The sequence below is a fragment of the Diabrotica virgifera genome, chromosome 4 (assembly GCF_917563875.1).
Source record: "Diabrotica virgifera virgifera chromosome 4, PGI_DIABVI_V3a".
In the NCBI taxonomy this organism is placed as follows: domain Eukaryota; kingdom Metazoa; phylum Arthropoda; class Insecta; order Coleoptera; family Chrysomelidae; genus Diabrotica; species Diabrotica virgifera.
Window position 1 is genome coordinate 160932209 of NC_065446.1, and position 20132 is coordinate 160952340.

Consider the following 20132-nt stretch of genomic DNA (forward strand, 5'->3'; position numbering starts at 1 on the left):
TTTTCAGTTTTTTGGCTATGGCGAGCAGTGTGTATGTCTCAGCTTGATCGCTTAGGCGCCACTTGAAAGCTTAACTCAACCCTATTGATTTGGTGTATTTGCGGTTTTCCTGTCTTTCCTTGAACCTAAGATATATACGCCCAAAAAATATGCTATTTTGTATCTACCTAGTCCTCTAGCTGGCTTACGGGTAGTCAGAAGTCAAAAATTAGACCGGTTCTGAATCGGCCCTCACACCTTCTTGAAACACAGAAAAAAAATTCAGATCGGTGTAACTTTTCCACACACATACATACATACATACATACATACTGATGTGATCTTGATTATTGATATGAGATAATATTCTTATATGTCATTTAATTTAATCCATGCATTAATCATAATCTAATTAATTTACCAGATCACATATCAATATGTTTTCAATCTCAGGGCGAATTATAAAATTAATTACTTACTCTCGTGGCTTCTAAGTATTTCTTAATGGTTCCTAATCGGGATAGGAAAGAAAAGAGTAAAATAATAACACATATGGGTTACAATTGTAATCAAAATATTGTTTATTTTATCTAACTGGCAATCACTGCTTAATATTTGCTATATCTTATTATTCTTAAACATAACATTTACACATGGGAATCTTATTTCCTTTTGGTTTCCAATTGAAAGTTTTTATTAACATTTAACTATTATGATTTATTAGCAACAATTCTATTTAAGTTTGATGAAGCTTTTCTGATATTATTGATTATGTTTCTTCAATTTTAAATGTGGTATTTAATACGAAAAAACCCATACATTCATGTCCAAACAAATGAGACTGACCTTTTTCTGGTGAACTGAGAATGTCTTCACACAAGACCCGTTTCCTGCTATCCTTGGCTGCAATCAAAACCTCGTCCTGGCTTCCAGTAATGTTCTCCTCTGAAACTAGCTCGTATAGCTCTCGTTTCCTGCTTCTGTCGTGATGCTGTGTTCTACCTTTTTCGAAACTGCAATCAGCTACCGGGAACTCTTGGCTCAAGGAGGTTCTTTTACTCTCAACCTGGCCTACCTCTCGTTCCACGATAGATACTCCACACTCACGGAACTACACCGGCTTTCTCACTCTCCGTACACTACCGTCTACTACTGGACTTCACTTCTCGACAGCTCAAAACATTCTGATCTCTATTTGTCATTCATTCCCCTACTTTCTAAATATCCCTTCCAGATTCACAAATCAAACTTCCACCACCAACTCTCATTCGCAGTATTTCTCAAAACCAATTTTTAATCTTTCTAAATATGCTTAATGGATTTCAAAAGAAAAATAGTTAATTCCCATTCTAAAATTACTTTCTACTAATTACAAAATTTAATGATCTATTATCTACTTCCACTAAGTCTTATTTAGCATCGGCTAATGATCGAACCTTCCGCGAACAACGATAATGACCTATTATCGATTTCACTTGAGTTTTAATTTAAGCGCATTGTCCCGAGTTTCGTTTAATCACTTCTTAAAACTAAATATAACAATTTGTTGTATACAGGTTGTTCTAAATTTATATGCCCGTGGTTGAGAAAATTGAAAATATTTTATATTAAATTGAATTTTATCTATAATTATCAAAATTTAATTTTCATATCAAATAGAAATATAACAAATCCCCGCCTTGTATTCGATAAAATTTATCTGCATTTTTAAATAAATTTTCTCGAGGCAAAACCAACTCCCTGTATATTTCCTTACTTTAATCTACGTCTTATATCCTAACTTACTATCTACTTCATGTATCTGTCTTTTATTCGTGATATTTGTATACATCGTGAATATTATAAATTCCTCGGATCTTTTCCGAGTTCCTGTGCCTCAACTCATAACTATTTATCCCATTTTCATTATTCACGATGTACGGGCCTTCGAAAACAGGCATCAACTTTGCGCAAATGCCCCCAGGAAGATTTGATACTCGTAATGCCCTCACGAGTACTTTTCACCCTTTTGGAACGTCACTGGTCTTCTTTTTCTATTTTGTTCCTGTCTTTGGATATATTTTTCGTTGCTTCGCCGTAATCTTCTCTGTACGGTTTCAATCACCTGTTGATATTCTTTTGGCTCTTGGTCTTCCCATGGCCTTATCGGCAGTACACCCTTCATGATGTATTCTGGGATCTCTTTTGTTACTGTGCTCGGAATTGTATTTAGATACCTTTCTATTTCCGCCATTTTCCTGTCCCAGTGGCGATGTTGACCATCTGTTGCAATGCGAAGAAATTTCGTCACTTCCTGTATGAATCGTTCCGAAGGATTACTCTGTGGATGCCTGATGCTGACAAAATTTGTCTCTATTCCTCGTTCTCGAAGCTGTCCCTTGAAACGATCATTTCGGAAATACGTTGCATTGTCCAGTAGAATCTTTTTTGGTGTTCCTACTATGGCTATAAAATTGTCGATTTTTCTTAATATTTCTTCCCCCTTTGTGGTGCGGCAACTATATAATTTTACGTATTTTGAAAACACATCCACCGTTACCAGAATATGTTTGTTCCTTTTAGTGGTCATAATTAGATCGCCTAACATATCTATTGCTACAATGTCTAGTTTGTTTCGGGCTTCAATATTTTTGGCAACATTTTCGTTTTTGAAATTCCGACTCTTATATTTTTGACATACATCGCACTTCTGGGTAATTTCCTTTGCAATGCGGTAATCCTGTCGGCTTATGTAATTTTCCCTAAAAACGAGCCAAACTTTTCTGCTACCGATATGCCCATTGTCCTCATGTAATTTCTTTATTATCTTTTCGGCCAATGTCTGTGTCACTAAATATAGTTCCTTTCCGTCTATTCTCTTAAAATATATGTTATTTTCTACTTCCGCTCTTCTTTTCTCTCTTTCCTCTAGGTCTTCCTGGTTTGTCCTTATCTCATTTAACGAATATATCCCTTCTTCTTGTATTAATCTATTTAGTCCCACCTGTAGAGTAATTGTTTCCTTTTTTCCGGTGTCCTCATCCCGTGTTAGAGCGTCGGCTATTATGTTGTCTTTTCCTTTTATATATCGGAACTCAAAATCATACTCCTGTAATAATAGAATGCCTCTATGTATTCTATTATTTACTAATCTATTCTTCATGATATGTACTAAAGCTGCATGGTCTGTTTCGATTGTGAATTTTGCTCCCAATAAGTAAAACCTCAATTTGTTTACGCAATATAGTACACTGGCAAACTCCAATTCTGTAACACTATATTTTCTCTCATGTGTTTTAGTCACTCGAGATATAAAACATATCGGTACTTCTTGGTCGTTTTGTATTTGAGACAGAACTCCTGCAAATTTTTGTATGGACGCATCAGTTCGGAGTATAAAAGGTAAATTGTAAATGGGGTGGTATATTTTCGTTCCTTTTGCGAATTCTCGTTTTAATGTTTCGAAAGCTTCCTCTTGTTCTTCTTTCCAATTCCATTTTATTCCTTTTTTAAGCAATTTTATCAGAGGGATTTCCTTTTGGCTCAAATCGGGAATCAGCTTTTTAAAATAATTTATCGTGCCAAGAAAACCTCTCAATGTTTTCAAATTCGTTGGTCTTGGGTATTCATCTATGAGCTTGACTCTGTCTTCGGCTAATCTTACTGTTTTGGTGTCCAATTGAAAACCCAAATAAATGACTTCTTTTTGAAAAAATTGACATTTTTCAATGTTTAATTTCAATCCCGCTGTGTCCAATTCTTTCAGAATTATTTCTATGTGTTCCAGATGACTCTGAGTATCTTGTGAAAAAATTAATAAATCATCGATATAATGAACTATGAAATCTTCATGGCGATTCAAAATGGTATGTAGAGCTCGGACGAGTGCAGCACAAGCACTCTGCAATCCAAATGGCACTACCTTAAACCGGTAGACAATACCATCAATAGAAAAAGCGGTGTAGTTTCTACACTTTTCAGCTAACGGTATCAACCAAAAACTGTGTTTTAAGTCAATTTTCGAAAATATGTGTGACCCGGTGATTCTTCAAAAATGGCCTCGATGTTTAGAGGTGATTCATATTGTGATACAGTGTGCTGGTTGATATTCCTGGCATCTAAACATAATCTCAATTCTCCATTGCTTTTCTTTACTATCACAATCGGGTTAACATACGGTGAATCACATCTTTCGATGATTTGATCTTCCAACATTTTATTTATTTCTTCTTTCACCTCTTGTCGATACTTGTATGGAATCGGGTAAGTCTTTGATCGAAAATTTCCCAAGTTTTTCACCTCAAATAAATGTTCGTACTTTTTAGCCACTCTGTTTTCCTCATTGATCAAATTTTCGTAGTTTCTTAACATCAACCGCAATTCTTTTTCTTTCCCTTCTCCACATATCAATTTTCTGTCTTTTTTCTCAGATTCTTCACACATGTTTACCGTGCATTCTGCATCCTCGTTTGCATATACCTCCTCTTCAAATACCACTGTTTCAATCATATTCTTTTCAATTTCATTTTTTAGCTTTATTTCTTCTTCTCCTGAGCTCGTCTCTTCTTTTGAGGAATCCCAGGTTTCCTTTGTTTCTGATACTCTCAAATTTTCTTCTTCTGGGCTCAACTCTTCTTTTGAGGAGCCACAGGTTTCATTTTCTTTTATCTTTTTCTGACCTTTTCTCCTTTTTTTTCTTTGTCCTTGCTTCGCTGCCAAATTCATTTCCACTGTTTGTTCTTTACCTGATTCGTCCGTATTTTGTTTCTCATGTTCCTTGTCCTGTTCTCTTTCTTTTTCTTCTGTTAGTTTCATCGTATTATTTTTAAAATCTATCACTACATGTTTTTCTGCTAATTCGTCAACTCCTACTATCATGTCATGTGATATGTTTGGCATTATTACACATTGTAGTGCATACATATTCTTACCCAGTCGTACCATTACTCGTATGCCTTCATTTATAGTTGCCAATGTCCGTTTGTTTGCGCCCACTAAATTTACCCTAGGTATTTTGTAAATTAAATTTGTTAAGTTAACTTCTTCTATTAGTTTTCTGTTGACCAATGTTATTTCAGATCCAGTGTCTATCATAATTTTAATTGGTTTCTCGTTGATAAATCCATCCACAAATTTTAAATTAACTCCATTTTTCTTTTCGTTGTTTCCTGCCAATTTAATAAACTCCTTGGGGTGACAAAAGATTCCTGTTTGTTTTTTTGTTTTTAGTGAGCGCCGTCGTGAAAAGACGCCGGTTGCTCATTGTTGTTTATATTTTCGTCATAATTTCTCTCTCCGTCATATTCTTCTGTCTGGGTATTATTTACCTCTCTTCTATTTTCTCTTGGTCTGTCGGATCTGTTTCGGTTTTCTCGATATCCCTGTTCATTTTGTCTACCATTATTTCTGTTTTCTTGATTTGAGCGTGTGGTGTTTCTATTCTGATATTCTCGATTTCTGTCCTCATTCCATTGCCTATTTCTTTGTTCATAATTTCCTCTTCCGTTGTCTCTATTTTCGTTTTCCCTTCTGGGATTAAAATCTCGTCTTGTATAGTCCCTCCTATTTTGATTTCTATCTCTGTAATCTTGTGTTTCTCGGGGCCTGTAATCTTCTCGCGACTTTCTTGATTTTCTTTCTCTTAGACGTGATTCTCTTATTTGTAGGAATTGGCATAAACTATCTATGTCTTTGTAGTTTTGCAATGTGATATGGTCTTCCAGCGTTTCCTCGAAATGTCTTGCAATCAGTTCGACTAATTGTTCCGATGAGTAATTATATTGTAAATGTTTTGCATTATTGTAAATTTGCAAAGCATATGTCCTTTCTGATACACCCATCCTATCATTGTATTTCCCATTTTGCAATTCCTTGTTAATTTCCAATTGTTGGACTTTTCCCCAGAAATAATTCAAAAATTTTTGTTCAAATTGTTGCCAATTGCCGAATTCTTCTTCTTTGCTATCGAACCATAGGCTTGCTTCATATTTGAGATGGTTTCTGATAGTTTCTTTTGCTGTTTCGAAATTTCCGATGTGCTGTATTTTCTTTTTCAGGCTATTTATGAACGGCACTGGGTGTAATCTTCTTACATCCCCGCCAAACCTTATCTTCACGTCATCTGTGCTATGTATAACCATCTCTCTTCTTTCTCCGACATTCTGTTGCGTCCTGTTTTCGGTGACTTGTTTTTCTATTTCTGTGATTCTTTTTTCCACTTCTTCTCTGTCTACTTGAATAGCATTTTCTAACTTATTTTCCAAATTTTCTAGTTCCTTTTTCTGGCCATTCGTTAACTCCTCCATTTTGTTTTGAATTATCATTTCTTGTTCTTTCATGTGGTCCTTCATTCTAATTTCTTGTTCTTGCATGTGATCTTTAATTTTCATTTCTTGCTGTTCTATCTCGTTTTTCATTGTTGTCAAACATCCTTTTATTTCCTTTTCATACTTTTCTATGCGTTCCTCTATTTTCTTATTGTTCTCTTCTATTGCTTGTTTTGTTTCCTTTTGATTGTCATCCATTTTTTGCTCCACTTTATCCATTTTCTTTGATGTTTCTTCCTGATTTTTATCCATTGTCCTTTTTGCTTCATCCATTGCTAGTTTTGTTTGCTCCTGATTTTTATCCATTGTCCTTTTTGCTTCATCCATTTTTTGTGACTGGAGTTGCATCAGTTGTAATAGTTTATCTATTCCTGATAATTCTTGCTGTTCTGATGCCATGATTGTCTTGTCTAAAATATCTTCTTGGTCTGAATGTTCTTTTTGTTTTTTGTTGTCCTTGCTTTGGCTTCTTGTCACAGACATTTGTTTTCAAGAAGTACTGTCCCCGCCAAATATGAAATTTTACTAGTATGTTACCAAGACGACTTTTTCTCACCCAAATATTATAAATTGTCAATAAATATATCAAATGTAAATATCGTAAAAATAAAATATTAAATCAGTTATGTAAAATTTGTACCTAAAGAGATCTAAAATTTTATGTTATCAAATGTAAGTATTTCACTTTTTACCACAGGCATATAAATTTTCAAATACCGGCTTTACTCTTTCTATCCTTCAAATTTGCCACTAGAAATACTTTACAATGCTTTCCACGTTGGACGACAGTTGATGTGATCTTGATTATTGATATGAGATAATATTCTTATATGTCATTTAATTTAATCCATGCATTAATCATAATCTAATTAATTTACCAGATCACATATCAATATGTTTTCAATCTCAGGGCGAATTATAAAATTAATTACTTACTCTCGTGGCTTCTAAGTATTTCTTAATGGTTCCTAATCGGGATAGGAAAGAAAAGAGTAAAATAATAACACATATGGGTTACAATTGTAATCAAAATATTGTTTATTTTATCTAACTGGCAATCACTGCTTAATATTTGCTATATCTTATTATTCTTAAACATAACATTTACACATGGGAATCTTATTTCCTTTTGGTTTCCAATTGAAAGTTTTTATTAACATTTAACTATTATGATTTATTAGCAACAATTCTATTTAAGTTTGATGAAGCTTTTCTGATATTATTGATTATGTTTCTTCAATTTTAAATGTGGTATTTAATACGAAAAAACCCATACATTCATGTCCAAACAAATGAGACTGACCTTTTTCTGGTGAACTGAGAATGTCTTCACACAAGACCCGTTTCCTGCTATCCTTGGCTGCAATCAAAACCTCGTCCTGGCTTCCAGTAATGTTCTCCTCTGAAACTAGCTCGTATAGCTCTCGTTTCCTGCTTCTGTCGTGATGCTGTGTTCTACCTTTTTCGAAACTGCAATCAGCTACCGGGAACTCTTGGCTCAAGGAGGTTCTTTTACTCTCAACCTGGCCTACCTCTCGTTCCACGATAGATACTCCACACTCACGGAACTACACCGGCTTTCTCACTCTCCGTACACTACCGTCTACTACTGGACTTCACTTCTCGACAGCTCAAAACATTCTGATCTCTATTTGTCATTCATTCCCCTACTTTCTAAATATCCCTTCCAGATTCACAAATCAAACTTCCACCACCAACTCTCATTCGCAGTATTTCTCAAAACCAATTTTTAATCTTTCTAAATATGCTTAATGGATTTCAAAAGAAAAATAGTTAATTCCCATTCTAAAATTACTTTCTACTAATTACAAAATTTAATGATCTATTATCTACTTCCACTAAGTCTTATTTAGCATCGGCTAATGATCGAACCTTCCGCGAACAACGATAATGACCTATTATCGATTTCACTTGAGTTTTAATTTAAGCGCATTGTCCCGAGTTTCGTTTAATCACTTCTTAAAATTAAATATAACAATTTGTTGTATACAGGTTGTTCTAAATTTATATGCCCGTGGTTGAGAAAATTGAAAATATTTTATATTAAATTGAATTTTATCTATAATTATCAAAATTTAATTTTCATATCAAATAGAAATATAACAATACATATCCACAAACATTTTCCATTTTTTAAATAAAAATTGAGTCATATTTATGAGCTCGATAACTTTTGAATGGTATAACCGATTTTCAAAATTAAACATGCGTTGGAAAGGTAATGATCTGTGCTATCAGAAGCCGCAAAGGTCGGGCTTAAATTTTTGAAATTTTTGGGAGTTTTGGGGACGAGAACGAAAAACAGGCTTTAAATGGGAAGGGCCGTAAAATCCACACCCTTGGACCAAAATGGAGAGGTAACATATGGATGGACGAGTCTTTTCCTAAACTTTAAGATGGGATTTGGCCCAATTTTCAATTCAGTCAGGTTTAGAAAATCGAAAATTTCGTGTATATATAGTGTCGCTTGTAGGGGTGTTGTGCGCCACTGGTGAGAACTGTCGTTCTCTGTGGATAAAAAATTTAAAACTAAGGAAAAATATTATTTTTCTATTTAAATAGAAGCAATTAAAACCATACAATTTCATCATTCACCTTTACCTTTTTTTATATTTGTATATTAATTGTATTCTCCTTTTCATGAACATTTTTCAGTGCGTCACAAATTATAGAAAAAAAGGTAAGTCCGTGATAATACACATTTATGACATTTATTCTAACGTGACATTTTAGTTAAATCTGACAGTTGTCAAATTTTATTTTCAATTTGGAATAAAACCAAATCAATTGTGTCTATTGCATTTATAAAATGGTATTTTCTTTCATTTGTATAGTCTTATAAATTGTACAGATTATATTGATAATATTATTATTTTATTTAATAAATAATTCTTTTTTGATTATGGCGCCATCTATCGACAACTAGAATAATCACCGAACTAGAATAATTACCAAAGTATTCAGAGACGTGCCTTTTTTTCTGTCACATACAATTTAATGCGTTAGAGAGAAATCGAAAAACTGTGACGCACTGAAAGATGATCATGAGAAAAAGAATATCTATATTGTGTAAACATTGTTTTATTTTTTTAATGTCAACGGAATTTAAAAATGATTTTACATTACGTTAGGCAGTTACAAAAACTACCTATTAACGCTTTGCTAATAAGGGCACAGAATAAATAACCATACAGAAGCAAATCTGACTGTCGTTTTCATTGATTTTGTTGGGACCGAAATATTTGACCTTGTGCACCAGTTACAGAATAGAACTTGATGTTCTAAGGAATAGACCATTCCAAATTAGGTAATATTTTTGACAAGTAGTTATTAATTAATATATTAATGGGACCATAATAAAGAGAAACTTATACAAACTCACAGAAATATCGGGGAAGGGACTCCAAAAAACTAAAAGAAAATAATGAGACCGGACCCACAACAATGACGACCAAGGAAATGAATGGGAAAAGCGATAGGGAAAAAGATGATGCAAAGGTAAACAAGGATGAAAATAGGAAGAAGGGGAAAGCTAGATTGCAGAAAAAAGGAGAGATAAAAATGGGAACATGGAATGTGAGAAGCATCAATGGAAAAGAGGAAGAACTGGTAGAAGATATGATAAGACAAAAAATAGAAATACTAGGAATAACAGAAACGAAGATGAAAGGAAAAGGTCTTAAGAAAATACACAAAGGATATTGGTTACTTTGGGTAGGAGCGGATACAAAAGAGAGAGCAAAAGAAGGAGTCGGGATAATAATTGCACCGAATAGACTAAAACACGTTATAGAAGAAACATATGTTAACCAGAGAATATTATCGGTGAAAATGAAACTGATGGACGAAGAAATATGGACAATAATAACAGCCTACGGAGTAAATGAAGATGCAAGAAAGGAAGAGAAAGATAAATTTTTCGAGGAGCTCCAAATGCAAATTGATAATGGGGAAGAAAACATAATTGTAATGGGAGATCTAAACGGTAGAGTCGGAAACAACAACAGCGGAATAGAGGAGTGCATGGGAAAAGAAGGAGAAGAAATGCTAAACAGAAATGGTGAAAGAATAATAGAAATATGTATGGAGAACAAACTAGTTATAACAAATACAAAATTTAAACATAAAGAAGTACACAAATACACGAGAGTACAAGACAGCAGAAACGAAAAATCAATCATAGATTACTTTTTTGTAAGCAGCAACAAATGGAAAAGAGTACAGGATACGAAAGTGAAAAGAGGCTCGGAGATTGGCAGTGACCACCATCTAGTAATAATGAGAATAAGAACAACAGAGGAAAAAGAAGAAAAGAGAAGAAAGGTAGTAAATGAAAAAATAAAAAGTTACAAATTAAAAGAGGAAATATATAAGAGGAAATTTATAAGAAGAAATTCCAAGAAAAATTAGATAATACTTTGAAAGGTAGGGCAAAAAATACAAATATAGAAAAAAAATGGGAATATCTAAAAACCAGCATAATCAAAGCAGCTGAGGAAACTTGCGGGAAAGCAAAAATAGCAAATACTAACATGAGGAGAACAGAATGGTGGACGGAAGAAATACGAGAGAAAATAAAGAACAAAAAAGTTAAATGGAAGAGATACCTAAGCACAAAACACCCGGAAGATTATGAAGCATATAAAGAAAAAAGGAAAGAGGTTAAAATAGCGGTGAAAGCAGGAAAGGAAAGATCATGGGAGAGATTTGGACAAAAAATGACAAAAAATTATAGGGAAAACCAAAAACTCTTCTACGGTGCATTAAAACAACTCAGACAAAAGAAAGAGCACATTATGCCGAATATAAAAGACAAGAATGTAAACGTACTAACAGAAGAAAAACAAATAATGGAAAGATGGAGAGAACATTTCAAAGAGCTAACTCATGTAGACAAGGACAACATAGGGGAGATACAAGAAAGGAATGAAGAACAACAAGTGAAATCCATAACAAGAGAGGAATTAGAGAAAGCAATAGAAAGAGTAAAACTAGGCAAAGCACCAGGCAAGTATCATATCACCCCGGAAATGATAAAATTCATGGGGACAGAGGGAATGGATAGCATGAAAGAACTAATGAATGATATCATAAATAGAGCAGAATTACCAAAGGACTGGAAGAAAGACATTATATTACCAATACACAAAAATATGGTGATATACTTGATATGGTGATACCGAGGTATCACCATATCAAGTATAACTGGGAAGCTATTCGCAAAAATAATAGAGACAAGAATAAAAACCCAAATAGAAACAACTATGGAAGACACACAGTGTGGATTCAGGAAGGACAGAAGCACGCAAGACCTAATATTCACATTAAGACAAGTAAGTGAGAAGGTAATCAAGAAGAATAGAGAGATACATATGTGCTTCATTGACCTGGAAAAGGCGTTTGACAGAATCCGAAGAAAGGACGTTTGGAAGACACTAACAGAAAGGGGAGTCGACAGACACATAATAGAAGTAATAAAGGATATGTACAAAAATAATACAAATACAGTAAGAACCAATAACGAGGAATCCAGAGAATTTTCTACAAGTCAAGGCGTCAAACAGGGATGCGTGCTGAGTCCACTGCTATTCTCAGTGGTACTGGATGAAGCGATAAAGAAAGCCAAGAGAAGAATGAGAAAACTAACATTAGGATACTGGCAAATGAAACAGACTCAACTATCGGAGCTACTATTTGCAGACGACATGGTATTGATAGCAGAAAACAGAGAATACTTACAGAACAATCTTGAAATCCTAGAAGAAGAACTATCAAACATAAATATGAAAATTAATACAGTGAAAACAAAAACAATGATAATTTCAAATACGAGGAAGACACACGCAATAGAATTAGACGGGAAACAACTAGAGCAAGTGGAATATTTTAAATACCTAGGAGTAATAATCGAATCAAATGGTAAACAAGACATGGAAATAAACGAGAGAATGGGACGAACAGGAAGCTTATTTAACACTATGAAAACAACATTTTTTGGGAAAAAGGAGATACCGAAAAAAGTAAAAACGGCAGTCGTTAAATCAGTAGTTAGACCAACAATCATGTATAGCAGCGAGACATGGACATTGACGGGGAGATAAAAATCCAGAGTCAATGCTATGGAAATGAGGTTCCTAAGGAAAATAGCAAACAGAAAGAGGACAGACAAAATACGAAACGAAACAATTAGACAAAACCTAAAACTAGAACCAATCAATGAAAAAATAGTAGAAGGACAACTTAGATGGTTCGGGCACGTGTGGAGAATGTCGAACGAGAGGCTAACAAAACGAGTTTTCGAAACGAGAGTGCAGGGGAAAAACAAAAGAGGAAGACCAAGAGTTATGTGGGTATATGAAATCAGGAAAGAAGTCGAGAAGAAGAGATTTACATTGGAAAGTGCAAGAAACCTAACGCAAGATCGGAAAGCATGCAGACTACAATGCCAAACTCAACTCCACCAGCCTTACACCTAAAGGTAGAAAGGCTTAGGACTAAGTAAGTAAGTAAGTTATTAATTAAATATGAATTATAAAATTTAACGATAAAATATAAATAAAATATAAAATAAAACATATATAAATATAAAATTTAACTATAAACAACTGTCACGTCAGTCGCAAAAGTGAGGTTACACCAGTTACGTTGACGCATGAGCATGAAAATTATGTTACCGTTTTCGGCAGGAGTTTCGCTTCTGTGTGGTTATTTATAGGGCTTTTCATTCACAGTCATTTGTTTCGAGCTTCTGTCATGTGTCACATAATATTAAATATATCTACGTCATACGTTATTGGTATATAACAATGATACAAACCAAACACGTCTGGCGTAGATATATTAATATTATGTGACACATGACAGAAGCTCGAAACAAATGACAATCGATGAAACGCCCTATTCTGTGGTAAGGGTTGCGTAAACGCAACACCAAGTGACAGAAAGTGGGTATTATTCCGTTCACGGGTTATAGTATAAAATTTGACGTTATCAAATAAATAGAATGTCAAATTTAAGTTTTGCTTTAAAATGTTGGTGCATAATTACAGCGTCATTTGAAGTAGCTTAATAAATTCTTTTATTATCATTGATTAATAAATAAATAAACAATTTATAAAAAAAATCAATATCATATTTTCTTTTTGTTATTTTATTCACTTTGGCGGAACATTAAACACAAGCATTCCTTAACTGTGTCAACAATGAGGTTAGCTTTGTACGTCGTCAAAATTTATCGTAAAATAACATAAACTTATCACAAAATTTCTAACTCCAATATAAAATTAGTTGTGAAAACAACTGTTTGTATACTGTAAAAAACTTTAAAATGCAAAAATTCGACACAATAACAGCAAAAAATTCAACAAACTGACAGCCACAAAAGTAAACAAACCAAAACGTCAGAAATTGTACTTAAAATATGTGAAAACATCCCCAATCGTTTTTCTTTGTACTTATCTCATTTCAATGCACTGCGTCTAAATCGTTCATAAAAATAACATGTGTTTTTACTTAAAACAGGCGGCAGCTGGTTTGTCATTAGTTTCATGCGTGGAAGAGAATGATGCTAGATAAAAAGTATGTGTTTTATCCAGAGACATGTAAAGAGGATAGACTTGGCTAGGGATATGCCACTCAATGCATCGGGGTGTAACGTCGACATAGGATTGAGTGGTTAAAAGAGATAGATAGACCACCGATCGACTGTTTCCATGCTGTTTCCGCGTTACGCTTTTTTGGTGAGTATGCTGAGTCTACGCTTAATATGTCAATAGTTTTATCTCGCCAGGTATTAATGACGCACGGGTAGACTCGCGGACTCAACTGTATTTGATTTTACATTTCGCTAAATTAAATAATAAAAAGTGGAAGGTATATTTTCATTTTTCTTATCTCTGATAATAAGAATAAATCAATTTTTTATTAAATGGTACAATAAATTTTACTTCTGAATTAGTACCTACGCAACTAGTATATTAATTACCAGATAAATAATTTTTTTATTGCCTTATTTTATCATAAATTCCCAATAAGCTAATTATTTTCGTAAATACAGATGTACTTACAAAATGGACATTAAATGTAACTAATAATTACATCTGTACTTACGAAAATAATTAGCTTATTGCGAATTTTTGATAAAATATGACAATAAAAAATTTATTTATCTGGTGGATTATATACTAATTGACAGAAGTAATAGCTATTTGTATAACAAGGGAGGAAAGTGCTACTTTTCCTCCCGAGAATGAAGTTTACAGTAAACATTCAAGGGAGGAAAATGCACTTTAATCCCATGTTATACATATTATGGTTTTTCCACCTTCCTCAAATAACAAGTCATTTTTTCATTTTTACTTAGTTTATTTATGTAACTAACCAACAAAATTTATTAGAACTAAAACTAATAAGTAGGTACAATATAACTGTCAACTGTCAAATATAAATCAAATTATTAATGTAAACATTGTTAAATCAAAATAACGATTTACTGTTTTTTACCATTCTGCAAAATACAGGGTGTTTTATAAATACACGTTAAAATGTACTATAGATACTTACGTAATAGAAAATAGATATTGTACAGGGCGTCAATAAGTTATATTTCATGAATGAAATACCATGACTTTTACCATGTCACTTTTACTTTTCCTCCCTAGGGAGGAAAAGTACAACTTTGCTCCCTACAATCAGGTCCGGAAAAGTATACTTTCGGTAGAGGTTTTTTTATATGGATGTTTATCTTTTTTTTATGTTTATGTTTATCTTTTTTTGTTTTATGTTTATGTTTATCTTTTTTATGTTTATCTTTTTAAGTTTTTTTTTATATAAATCTTTGGATGATATTCAGTCGGTAGAGGTAGGTGGAACAATTTATTATACCATTTAAATCACGTCGATGCAAAATATACAGATACATACAGTTTACTTTTCCTTAAGCGGGCTCCACACTATCCACAGACCGACAGAGAATGGAAGTAGAACGAAGCGAGGCAAAGTTGCACAAGGTGGCCGTCTACACTCTCGTACTTGTTGAACCTCGATCGACTTCGGCGAGAGTGTGGAACTCACATTATACAATGCATTCAACGTGAAATAAATGTGAAGTACTTATAGTAGAAACGGAACTTTGTCAGAATGCACAAAAAGTGACCATATCAATGTTTGGTATAAATGTTTAAGAAATTCGATACGCCGCCTTTAAAGATAAGAGCTTGCCGATATTTTAACATCCCATTAATCATGTAGATTGTAGATAGTCAATTTGCATATTAGTACAGTTAAAATTATTAGAGGATAAAATATTAGGCAAGACAAAAGTGAGTGATGCATTGTGTTTTAGTGTGACAAAAATCAAGTCAGTTTTGAAAAACAGAAAAAGTGTAAATAGTGAAGTAGACGTTGCACAATATAAACCTATATCACACACTAACACTAAACATCTTTCTGAAGGTTGTAAGTTTGAAATTCGAGACATATATAAAATTCGTGAAAAGAAAGAACACGTTTCTGTAGAGTTGTAGAGTGTTCAAAAAGTTAAAAGACAGAAATACATTCGAAATTTCCAGGCTAAGTTTCTGGAGAGTCTTCAAACCTATTCCGTTTAGGTTCAAAATTGAAGACAGAAAAAAGCCTTGTGTGAAAGAGGTAGTGTATTTCACAAAAGAATCGAGTTTTTAAGGAACTATAATAATTTTAAAAAAGAACACGCTTCATTTTTTTATCTACACGAAAGCTGGAATAAAACGGATTTGGCAGGACAAGAGTATACAATTCATAAAAGACATCAGATATGGAGGGAAATTATATTGCATGCAGATGGAAAACATGGTTTTATTAATGGAACGGATTTTGTGTTTTCGTTAAAATCAAAATTGGCTGATTAAGGCGATAACAAGAATACAAAGATGTTTGTAAAATGGTTGAAAAAAACTGCTTCCAAATTTACATGAACCATCTGTTATAGTTTTGGATAATGCCTAATGCCCCACACCCACACGGAAATGCTAATTCGGAAACTTTAAATAAGCAACCAACGAATTCCTGGACAGTACAGTACATAAAATAAAATAATGGTTAACGAATGAAAATATTTTATTTCCTCGGGATTGTTTCAAGCCTAAGGCCAAAAAGAATGAAAACCAAAAAAAAATTATAGTAGACGAGATTATACATAGTTTTGCACATAATGTGTTAAGACTGCCCCCTTACAATTGTGAATTCAATCCCATTGAACATATTTGGGGAATGTGCAAAACTGACTATGATAACTATAGTGGACGTACAGTGGCGTACCTAGAATTTTCCTGCAGGGGGTTGGCTTGGGCACCGAAATTTTTGAAGTTATACTTCTTTAGGCGAGATTGGGAAACATATTGAGAGTGAATTTTTATGAAAACGACAGTATGAAGTACGCGCACACCGACAGTCTGAAGTTAGTTGCTAAATCTTTCAAGTTACGTATGTACCAGCGCAAATAAAGTGTGAAAAAAATATATTGGTGTTTTTAGTAACTATATTTTTATTATTAATCTTTGTGTCTTTGGATTTGTCTTCGTCGGGAATAGGATAATAAGTATTAAAATATGATGAAAAGAAAATTAAAAAGCAATCATAATATTATTTGCACAATCTGTCAAAATAATTCATTGTGGTATCAATTTTATTCCATTGTTACCTAGCTACGGCCATGGCACACTGACTTACACCGGTTGTGGCCCGATAACCGTGGTCAAGCAGTGTCGAGCGCGGTTAACCTTTTGATGGGTAACTGCTTGGGAACACAATGTGTCATGATGTTGTTGCCTTGGGTAACTTCTTTTAATTTGGTATTACATATTTTAAGAAATATAATTTGGTATTACATATTTTTAATTTTTTTGGAAAGTAGTAAGTATTAAAATTAGTTTAATATTTAAATAAATACAAATAAACTGTTTAAAATACATTTATTTCGTGAAATTATTTAATAGAAATATAACTTCTTACGTGCGTACACCGTACACACACATTCTTTTTTTTTATTCTTTATGAAAGACGAAGTTACATTTTCTACTATTCTTTATATATTTTTTATATGCCCCCCCCCCCATATATATCTATGAATTAAGCTTTAAAATGAGGCCTTGTAAAGCTCATTTGTATGCCTAGAAGCAGAATCACGACCGGAAAAGCTTCTGCAATTTGCATTACGCACTAATTTTACAATATCTTGAGTTATAGTTCTTGGATATAAGTTTAGTAAACAGCATTTTCTTTGTTTTGTATTAGGGAACAAATTTTATTTGAAAAAAAAGAGTGTGTATACTTGTGTACGCACGTAAGAAGTTATACTTCTTTGTCGTCATAAAAAACAGTTTTTTTATATACCTCATACAAAATCGATAATATTTGATATAAGATGGTTATACAGGGTGTCCCGAAAAGATTGGTCATAAATTATACCACAGATTCTGGGGTCAAAAATAGGTTGATTGAACCTCACTTACCTATATACAATAGTGCACACAAAAAAAGTTACAGCCCTTTGAAGTTACAAAATGAAAATCGATTTTTTTTCATATATCGAAAACTCTCAGAGATTTTTTATTGAAAATTGACATGTGGCATTTTTACGACAGCAATATCTTAAAAAAAAATTAAGTAAAATTTGTGCACCCCATACAAATTTTATGGGGGTTTTGTTCCTTTAAACCCCCCCAAACTTTTGTGTACGTTCCAATTAAATTATTATTGTGGCACTATTAGTTAAACACACTATTTTTAAAACTTTTTTGCCTCTTAGTACTTTTTCGATAAGCCAGTGTTTATCGAGATATTTTGAATATTTGTCGAATCCACCACATATTTGTATATGGTTAAGTACGGTTATAGAGACCTGTTAATAATCTGAAAATTTATTTATAATTTACATTTTTAGGTATATTTTGAAAAAGAAGCTACATCTCGATAAAAGGTGACTTATGAACAAAAGACTAAGAGACAAAAGTTTTAACAACACTGTGTTTAACTAATGGTACCACAATAATAGTTTAATTGGAACGTACACAAACATTAGGGGGGTTTAAAGGAACAAAACCCCCATAAAATTTTTACGTAAATATATTGAAAAAGAAGCCGCATCTCAATAAAAACTGGCTTATCGAAAAAATACTAAGAGGCAAAAAAGTTTTAAAAACGTTGTGTTTAACTAATGGTACCACAATAATGAATTAATTGAAACGTACACAAAAGTTTGGGGGGGTTTAACGGAACAAAATCCCCATAAATTTTTTATGGGGTGGACAAATTTCACTATAATTTTGTTTTAAGATGTTCCTGACATAAGAATTATACATGTCCATTTTCAATAAAAAATCTCTAATAGTTTTCGATATATTGAAAAAAATCGATTTTCATTTTGTAACTTCAAAGGGCTGTAACTTTTTTTGTGAGCACATTTGTACTAAGGTAAGTTAGGTTCAATCGAACTATTTTTGACCCCAGAATGTGTGGTATAATTTATGACCATTCTTTTCGGGACACCCTGTATTTTAGGTTTTAGATCATGCAGAACATTCTATAACTTTTCTTTCGTAAAATTAATAACAAAAGTTATCATAATTGAAATAACAGAAAATAATGTTGATTATATATGTTGAGAAAAATTTTTAATTTCTTTTTCAATTAGAAGGATGTAATTGCATATTAGAATATAGTTCTAATTCCAATTAACTGTTCATAATAACAATGTTCAATATTGTAAAAATACTTAATTTAACAAGAGTTATAGTAGGTTCGCTAAACTCAGACACAACTGGCTAGTGTTTTTAGTAGATATTTTTTTTTGTTTTTGGCCAATTTTACAAAATTGGCAAAATTACTTACTAAATTCACTAGCCATTTGTAGTAACACTGGTGGTACTCATTATTTTCTTTTAAAATATCATACAATATATTATTTACAAAAGTATATACAAATCCCGTATAATATTCCTACTTTATAGCATTTTCAATATCTTCCGTAAGTCCAAACGGTGAGTTTAAATTTTTTTTTCAAGGCGTCCAACTTTCTTTGAAGCGAAGCTGAATTGTTCAAATATAAAAAAACTCTCTTGCGGTGTTGTCCGTATGAGATGATATGCCAGTCTCTAATGCATCATTGTCCTCTATGTTTACTTTTTGATTTATCTGTAGAGCCTACAAAAAAAATTAATCCAATTTAAATTTTAGATCACAACTACACCTGATATGAATAACATTGTAACTCCACTTATAATGTTTTTCAACTATTGCTTAAATGATATCTATAAAGGACAACTTTCATTTTGATCTAAAAACTTTTATCCTATCTTATGTACCTAAATATAAAGTTTCTTAATAAAATAACCTCATTGTAAGTGAAAATTTTGAATCACTCGGTGGAAAAAACTTTGTAACCAATGTTACAATACTATAAATTTCTATTATTGATGAATATTTTTATAAACACATTGTAACATCTATATAATTTACGAGTGAACTAACTTCCACTGTTATATCTGATGTTCACAGTGGATTACATGTTCAAGAAGCATCAACAGCGGAAACCCCTTCCTGCATCAAACGCATTAGTTTATTATTAGATACGTCTGCTAAGAAAAAATTCCCAAAAAAGAAAAATCCTGGAAAAGAGAGACAAAGAGATCCAAGTGTCTCCAAAATTAATATTTTGAAGAAACTGAGGAACTCTGACCAAGAATACACTAGAAAAACTGTAAAATTAACGTAAATGCGAGAATTGGGACCTCGATGTAACGATAAATGTAACATTAAATGTAAATCGAAATTATATAAAAAAAATAATGA

General features: G+C 32.8%; 1 protein-coding gene across 1 annotated transcript in view; it reads right to left on the reverse strand.

The window, feature by feature from the left end:
• The window catches only part of LOC114332941 (rabankyrin-5), a 241665-nt gene that overhangs the window by 130286 nt on the left and 91247 nt on the right, over positions 1–20132 (reverse strand). The window lies entirely within an intron of this gene.